Source organism: Phaseolus vulgaris, chromosome 2 (assembly GCF_051622355.1).
Source record: "Phaseolus vulgaris cultivar YP4 chromosome 2, ASM5162235v1, whole genome shotgun sequence".
Taxonomy (NCBI): domain Eukaryota; kingdom Viridiplantae; phylum Streptophyta; class Magnoliopsida; order Fabales; family Fabaceae; genus Phaseolus; species Phaseolus vulgaris.
The window spans coordinates 12,669,945-12,677,822 of NC_143499.1; the positions used below are offsets into that span (position 1 = coordinate 12,669,945).

Sequence of the window (7,878 nt, forward strand, 5' to 3'; positions counted from 1 at the left end):
CATCTTTTTCCATTCTGAAACCTTCCAACTTTCTCTTTTTAGCTCAAATTATTCTCCTTTATTCCAAATCTTCAATCGTCCCTAAAAATCTGCAATTAACACCAAATTTGGGAATAAAATACTCTTATTCAAATAAAGATCATAAAAATGTAAAAAGGTATAAATTCATAAATTAGGGATTATTTTATATGTAAATTAGCAATAAATCCTCACAAGTGTCTATATTTTAATATGAAATATTACTGAAATTAGACATTTATCACTCTCCCCAACTTAGAATCTTGTTTGTCCTCAAGCAAAGTAAATGAATATATTTGAATTTAAATATCAAACAGCTTAATTCACTAAACAACATATCAAATTAGAAACTTATGATGCTTCCAAATTCAAATATAGAAAAATATAGACACATTCAATTTCCAGGATCAAATCAAAACAAATAAATGACAATTCATCAAGGAATATCTTCTCATATGCTCACGGGTAAGTGTTTCTCTCTATTTTCACTGAATCGTAACAAATCACAGTTGCTTTTCATTTCATCTTCAAATCACAAACATATTAGAAACATGAATCTTGAGGTCTTTTCCAGGGTTGTAATGAGGCTGGGCTTCCAAAAAATATTGGTTTTTCTTAGATAACAAAATACACATATTAAAGAAGAAGAACATACCTACAATTCAATTATAGAGAACATATATGTTATCTAATTACCACTTTCTTTCGATGTCACCTTTTCCCTCATTTTCTTTCTGACTTTTCATGATTTTCATGAAATTTTTTCTATCTTTCTTTTCTATTTCTTTTTCTTCTTCTGTTCCTTTTTTTTTTCTTTTCAATAATAGGAAAAGATTCTTCCTATTTTCAACTTTTTGACTTTCACAATCAGAACCAACCATTCCCTTTTCTATATGTATTGCATCTATGTTCTCCTTCCTTAAACATGTTAAAGGGTAGGAAATTATATCAATAAAGGTTAAGGTGCAATATTAACAAAAAATTTCTTGGCCCAAAGGGGATATAAAAAAAATGGAATTCTAATATAAAGGTTGGCTTTTTGGCCCTGGCTCCTAATTAACACAAACAAATGCCTCAATCATCTTCATGCTCTTTTATGATGCAACAAAAATAAAAATTAAGCAACCACAACTATCAATTCATCAGTAAAACTCTCAAAATTGTTTAAGGTTCACACACTCACTTGGTTTAAATGGTCTCATTCCTTGTCTTGTCATTATCTGTCCTAATCAATCATCCTGTTAAATTTTCATGTATCATAATTTGAACTACATTTGAATAGGGATTCAATCATATTTTCTTTTCTAACCTGTGTCTAATTCATCTCACTATTTAATATTTAAACACAAATTCTTTTTTCCACAATTCAAAATTAATATTCTAGTTTTTTTTTCTTTGAAAAAAATAAACTAGAAAACAAACAAATTAAAACTGAAATTTATTCAAGAAAGATAATTCAAGACTTAAAACTAACAAAACAGGAAATTTATTCAAAATAAGCAATAAAAACAAACTAAACAAATAAGCAAATAAACAGAAAACAAAATAACCGAAAAATAAAATAAATAAAATAAGACAAAATTCAAATAACTGAAAAGAAAAGAGAATTAGAAAGATAAAACCATATTTTTGCTCAATCCTCTCTTCCTAAGAAGTCATCCAGCTTTTTGTTAAAATCGTTATCTACAGTCTTGCTTCATTTGTTGGATCTGCCCCCTGAATAATAGAACTTGTCCCCAGGTCAAAAATACATAACCTGCAAAATGATTAGGAGGCATATAGGATTTCATTTTTTATTTTTTATATTATTTAATTTATTTATTTATTGTTTAAATAAAATCAGCAAAGATAATAAAACAACATAAAACTAAAATGTGGACTGGGTTGCCTCCTAGTAAGCGCTCTTTTAACGTCATATAGCTTGACGCCTATGTTATGGGTCATCTAAAAGGATTACCGTAGTGAGTTTTTCCTGTTCATTACCCAAGTAAGGTTTTACCATCTGACCATTTACAACCCAACTTCTGTGTGATTTTGGTTCTTCTAACTCTATTGCTCCATAAGGTTTTACCTCTTTCACAACATAAGGACCTGACCATTTAGATTTTAACTTTCCAGGAAAAAGTTTCAATCTAGAGTTGAATAAAAGCACAGATTGCCTAGGGTAAAAATTTCTTTCCACAATCTTCTTGTCATGATATTTCTTTGTGTGTTCCTTATAAAGCTTTGAGGAACTATATGCGTTTAACCTCATCTCTTCAAGTTCATGGATTTGCAATTTTCTCTTTTCCGCAGCTGCTTTAGCATCTAAATTTAGTGTTTCTAATGCCCAATATGCTTTATGCTCTAATTCCACCGGAAGATGACAGGCTTTCCCATAAATCAGCTGAAATGGGGAAAGGCCAGTAGGAGTTTTAAGTCGTTCTATACGCCCACAGAGCTTCATCAAGTTTGATTGACCAATCTTTCCTTGATGCAACCACTGTTTTCTCTAATATTTTCTTGATTTCTCTGTTAGAAACTTCTGCTTGCCCATTTGTCTGTGGGTGGTAGGCTGATGCTACTTTATGACTAACCCCATAATGCTCTAACACTTTCTTCAATTGGGTATTACAAAAATGAGACCCACCGTCACTTATCAATACTCTTGGAGTGCCAAATCTGCAAAAAATATTCCTTTTAAGAAATTTGATGACTGTCTTGGAATTTGCATGTTGTGCTAGAATTGCTTCCACCCATCTAGAAACATACTCAACTGCCACTAGTATATATTCATTTGAAAAAGAAGATGGCAAAGGCCCTATAAAATCAATGCCCCAACAATCAAAGACTTCAATTTCTTGAATATTTTGTAATGGCATCTCATGTCTTCTAGAAATGCTTCTTGTCCTTTGACACCTATCACATCTTTGTACTAATCCTTGTGTATCTTTAAACAACGAAGGCCAGAAATAACCTGATTGAAGAATTTTTTGCAGCTGTCTTTTCCCCATTAAAATGTCCTTCATATGCTGAATTATGGCATTGCCATATAATTTTATTGGCTTCATCTGAAGAAACACATCTTCTCAGCAAATTATTTGCACCAATTTTAAACAAATGAGGATCATCCCACACATAATGATTGGCATCCTTAAAAAATTTTCTTTTTTGATGCCAGTCCAAATTCTCCGGGATTGTTCCAGTAGCTTTAAAATTGGTCATGTTTGCAAACCATGGCCTCTCTTTGATTATCAGTAGCTTCTCATCTGGAAATTCAGCAAGAACCTCCGGCTCTAATGTGGTTACCTCATCATTTGCTAGTCTTGATAAATGATCTGCTACATTGTTCTCACATCCTTTCTTATCTTTGATCTCCAAATCAAATTCCTACAACAAAAGTATCCATCGTATAAGTCTTGGCTTAGAATCTGCTTTATTCAATAAATATTTTATTGCAGCATGATCAGTGAAAACAATGACTTTAGAACCTATCAAATAAGATCGAAATTTCTCAAGTGCATACATTATAGCTAGTAATTCTTTTTCTGTTGTGGTGTAATTACTTTGAGTTTCATTCAAAACTTTACTTGCATAGTGTATTACTTGAAAAATTCTTTCTTTCCTTTGTCCTAAAACTGCTCCTATTGCATAATCACTAGCATCACACATTATCTCAAAATTAAGTTTCCAATCAGGAATAGTTATGATAGGTGCGGAAATGAGTTTTTCTTTCAAGATATTAAAAGCAGTTAAACAATTATCATCAAATTTAAAAGGAGTATCCTTATTAAGAAGGTTGCATAGGGGCTTTGAAATCTTGGAGAAATCTTTAATAAATCTTCTATAAAATCCAGCATGCCCTAGAAAACTTCTGATTCCTTTGATGTTGACTGGTGGAGGTAACTTCTCAATGACTTCAACTTGTGCTTTATCTACCTCCAGCCCTTTATGAGAAATTTTATGGCCTAAGACAATTCCTTCAGTGACCATGAAATGACATTTCTCCCAATTTAGCACAAGATTTGTCTCCACACATCGCTTCAGTACGAGATCAAGATTAGCTAAACAATCATCAAAAGAAGATCCAAACACAGAAAAGTCATCCATAAAAACTTCAATGCATTTCTCAATCATATCTACCAAAATAGCAAACATACACCTTTGGAAAGTTGCTGGCGCATTACATAAACCAAATGGCATTTTCCGATAAGCAAAAACGCCAAATGGGCAAGTAAATGATGTCTTCTCTTGATCTTCTGGATTAACCACAATTTGATTATATCCTGAATAACCATCCAAAAAACAATAATATGCTTTACCTGCCAATCTTTCTAACATTTGATCCATAAAATGTAGTGGATAATGATATTTCCGCGTAGCTTGATTCAGTTTCATATAATCAATGCACATCCTCCATCCTATAACAGTTCTTGTAGGAATTAATTCATTTTTTTCGTTATAAACAACTGTCATACCTCCTTTCTTAGGTACCACCTGTACCGGACTAACCCACGCACTGTCTGAAATGGGATAAATCATTCCTGCTTCTAAAAGCTTTTGTACCTCCTTTCTAACAACCTCCTTCATGGAAGGATTTAAGCGCCTTGGTGGTTGAGCCACAGGTTTGAAATCTTGCTCCATGTGAATTTTATGCATGCAATATGTTGGGCTTATACCTTTCAAGCCAGCAAATGTCCATCCTATAGCTTCTTTATTTGTCATCAACACTTTTATCAACTTTTGTTGTTCCTCTTTGGATAAATGGTTGCTTATGATAACTGGCTTCTCCCCATTTTCTTCAAGAAAAACATATTTCAAATGAGTTGGCAACTGTTTCAACTCTATTTTCTGAGGGGTGTTGGCTTTGTTCAGTTCTAATTCATCAAAAATCCCTTGTTGAACTTCTTTTTCCTTTCCCAGCTCTAACAAACATTCCTTGACTTCCTTCTCCCCCCAGTCCTCACAATTTTCATTATCATTTAAGACTGCTTTCATCAATGAATCATCTATAAATATTTCTCTGTGATTTTCCAAATACAGTTCATCCAGTGCATCCATCCTAAAAAAATCATTTTGATCAATCGGATGTTTCATTGCTTCAAATACATCAAAGCTAACTTCTTCATCCTGCACTCGAACCTTCAACTTTCCTTCATCCACATCAATCATAATTTTTGCAGTCTTCATAAATGGGCGTCCAAGAATAAGAGGTACTTCAACATCTTCCTCTATGTCCATGATCACAAAATCAACTGGGAAGTAAAATTTGTCTACCTTCACCAAAAGATCCTCTACTATCCCATGTGGATATTTTATTGATCTGTCAGCTAATTGCAGTGTCATCCTTGTAGGCAGAATTTCAACATCCTCGATTTTCTTCAACATAGATAGTGGCATCAGATTTATGCTTGCCCCAAGATCTAGTAATGCTTTGGCCACTGTAAAATTTCCTATTGTGACTAGCAAAGTAAAACTCCCAGGATCTTTAGATTTTTGTGGCAATGATTTTTGAATAATGGCACTACATCCTGCTTCTAGCTCCACAATTCCTTGTTCTTTTAATCTTCTCTTCTTGGTCAACAAATCCTTCATAAATCTGGCATAAGTAGGCATTTGTTCCAAAGCTTCAGTGAACGGAATACTTATCTCTAGTTGTTTTAGAATTTCACAGAATCTGATAAACTGTCCTTCTATATTCTTTCTGGAGGGAGCATGTGGATAAGGTAAATCTACAATTGGAACACTTCTTTTTTCATTCTTTTTTTCCTTTTTTTTTTCTTTTCTTCCTGTACCCTCTCATTTTTTTCTTTCACTTCTCCCTCTTCACTCTTGTTTTTTTCTTCCTCTTCTTTTTTTTCTTCCCTATCAATTTTTATTTCCTCACTCTCTATGTCTCTTTCCTTACTTTGTAGATTATCACCAATCCCCTTTCCTACAACTACTCCACTTCTTGTAGTGATTGACTTACATTTCTCCCTGAGTTCCCTCAACTCTTGTGTAAGTTGCTTAATTTGTGTCTCAACGTTCTTCTGCGCAACCAACATGGTGTGTGTACATTTTTCTGTAGAATCTTCCATTTTGCTCATTCTCTCTTGGGGCACATGATCTAATAGTTGGAGTTGTTGAAAAGTTCCTTGCTTTCCTTGATCTTCCATGTAAAACACTTTTTCTTCAAAAGAAATATTTTGGTAAGCACATTGCTCACTAGAATGCTCACCTCCACACAGTTCGCACCTTAATTCTTGATTCTGCCTTTGAATAACATGTAATTGTTGAGGCAATTTCGCCATTTGTGTGGTTAACTGCTCAATCTGTTGTGTCAAAATTTGATTTTGAGCCAATAATGTATCTTCAATCCATCCTTTCTTCCAAGTACTTCGTCCATCATACTGGTCTTGAGAATCTGTTGATGCCAATCCATTAATAATTCTCGTTGCTTGTTCAGCATCAAGAGTCATCATTGTGCCACCAGCTGCGGCATCTAAGAGCATCTTCATATCAAATTTGAGACCATTAATGAATATGCTCAATTGAGCAATGTCTTCAAACCCATGATTTGGGCATTTTCTCAATATCATCTTAAATCTTTCCCATGTCTCACAAAAAGACTCCTCTGCTCCTTGTCTGAACATAGATATTTCAGACTTAGCTTTAATGTAGCGAGAGATTGGACAAAATCTTTGCAGAAATTTTTCTTCTATATCCTTCCAGCTCATGAGGCTCTGATTTGGAAGTGAACTAAGTCAATCCTTAGCCTTTCCTACCAATGAAAAAGGAAACAAGCGCATACAAACATTATCAACATCATCTGATTAAAAGCCCATTACTCCACCAATTCATAAAATGTATTCAAATGTGAATATGGATCTTCATGCTCCATTGCTGTGAATTGATGGGCACTGATAAGAGTGAGAAAAATGGGATTTATTTCCAAGGCCATAGCGGTAATAGGTATTGCGATACTAGAATAATGTCTTGGTCCTTGGTACATGACATAATCTCCAAGTGTCTTCTTGGCTTGTTCTTCTGCCATGTTGCTTTCCTAAAATATTAGTGGAAAAGAAAAAAAATAGAGTATATTTTTATTTTATTTTTTTTTTTGATTTTTTTTTTAAATAAACAAAAATTTAAATTGCTAACTAAAATAAAATAAATAACTGCCTAAACTATAAATTAAAACTTAAAAAAAACAAAAACAAAACTCTAAAATGACACTAAGAAAATAAAACAAAAATATTCAGAAAAGAAAAAAAATATATAAAATAAAAACTAAAAACAGAATAAAAGAAAACAATAAAAATAAGAAATAACGTACTTAAAACAAATAAATAAATACTAAGAATAAGATAAAAACAAAATAAAATAAAACTAAAACAAAATAAAACAAAAAATTATAATTATAATCGTAAAAAACTAACCAACTTACTTAAAATACTACCTAACGTAAAAATAAAAACTAAAACTAGTAATGATAAATAAATAAAACTACCTAAACCTAACTAAAACTACGTAACTAAACCTAAAAAGAACTAAAATAAAATATAATAAAAACAAAACAAAATCAAAAGAAATATCAAAATAAATATCAAAATAAATCTGAAAATAAATAGAAACAAATAAAATCAAAATAAGAATTAAAATAATAGCAGGAAATCAGCAAATTAAAATAAAATCAAATAAAATAAAAACAAATATGTTTAAAATAAAATAAAAACAGTAAATAATATAAACACAAAATTAAAAGAAATCAAAACAATTAAAATATTCACAATATTTAGAGAAATTATACTCAACAAATCAAACCTGTTCCCGGCAACGACGCCAAAAACTTGATGATTTTTTACGGCAAGTGCACCGCGTTTGTCAGAAGTAATAATT

At 32.1% G+C, this 7,878-nt stretch overlaps 2 pseudogenes; one reads left to right on the forward strand and one right to left on the reverse strand.

The window, feature by feature from the left end:
* Positions 1-1,951: 1,951 nt before the first annotated feature.
* Positions 1,952-6,716, reverse strand: LOC150029001 (uncharacterized; annotated as a pseudogene).
* LOC137813191 (small nucleolar RNA R71) lies at positions 6,547-6,652 on the forward strand (annotated as a pseudogene).
* Positions 6,717-7,878: the final 1,162 nt, after the last annotated feature.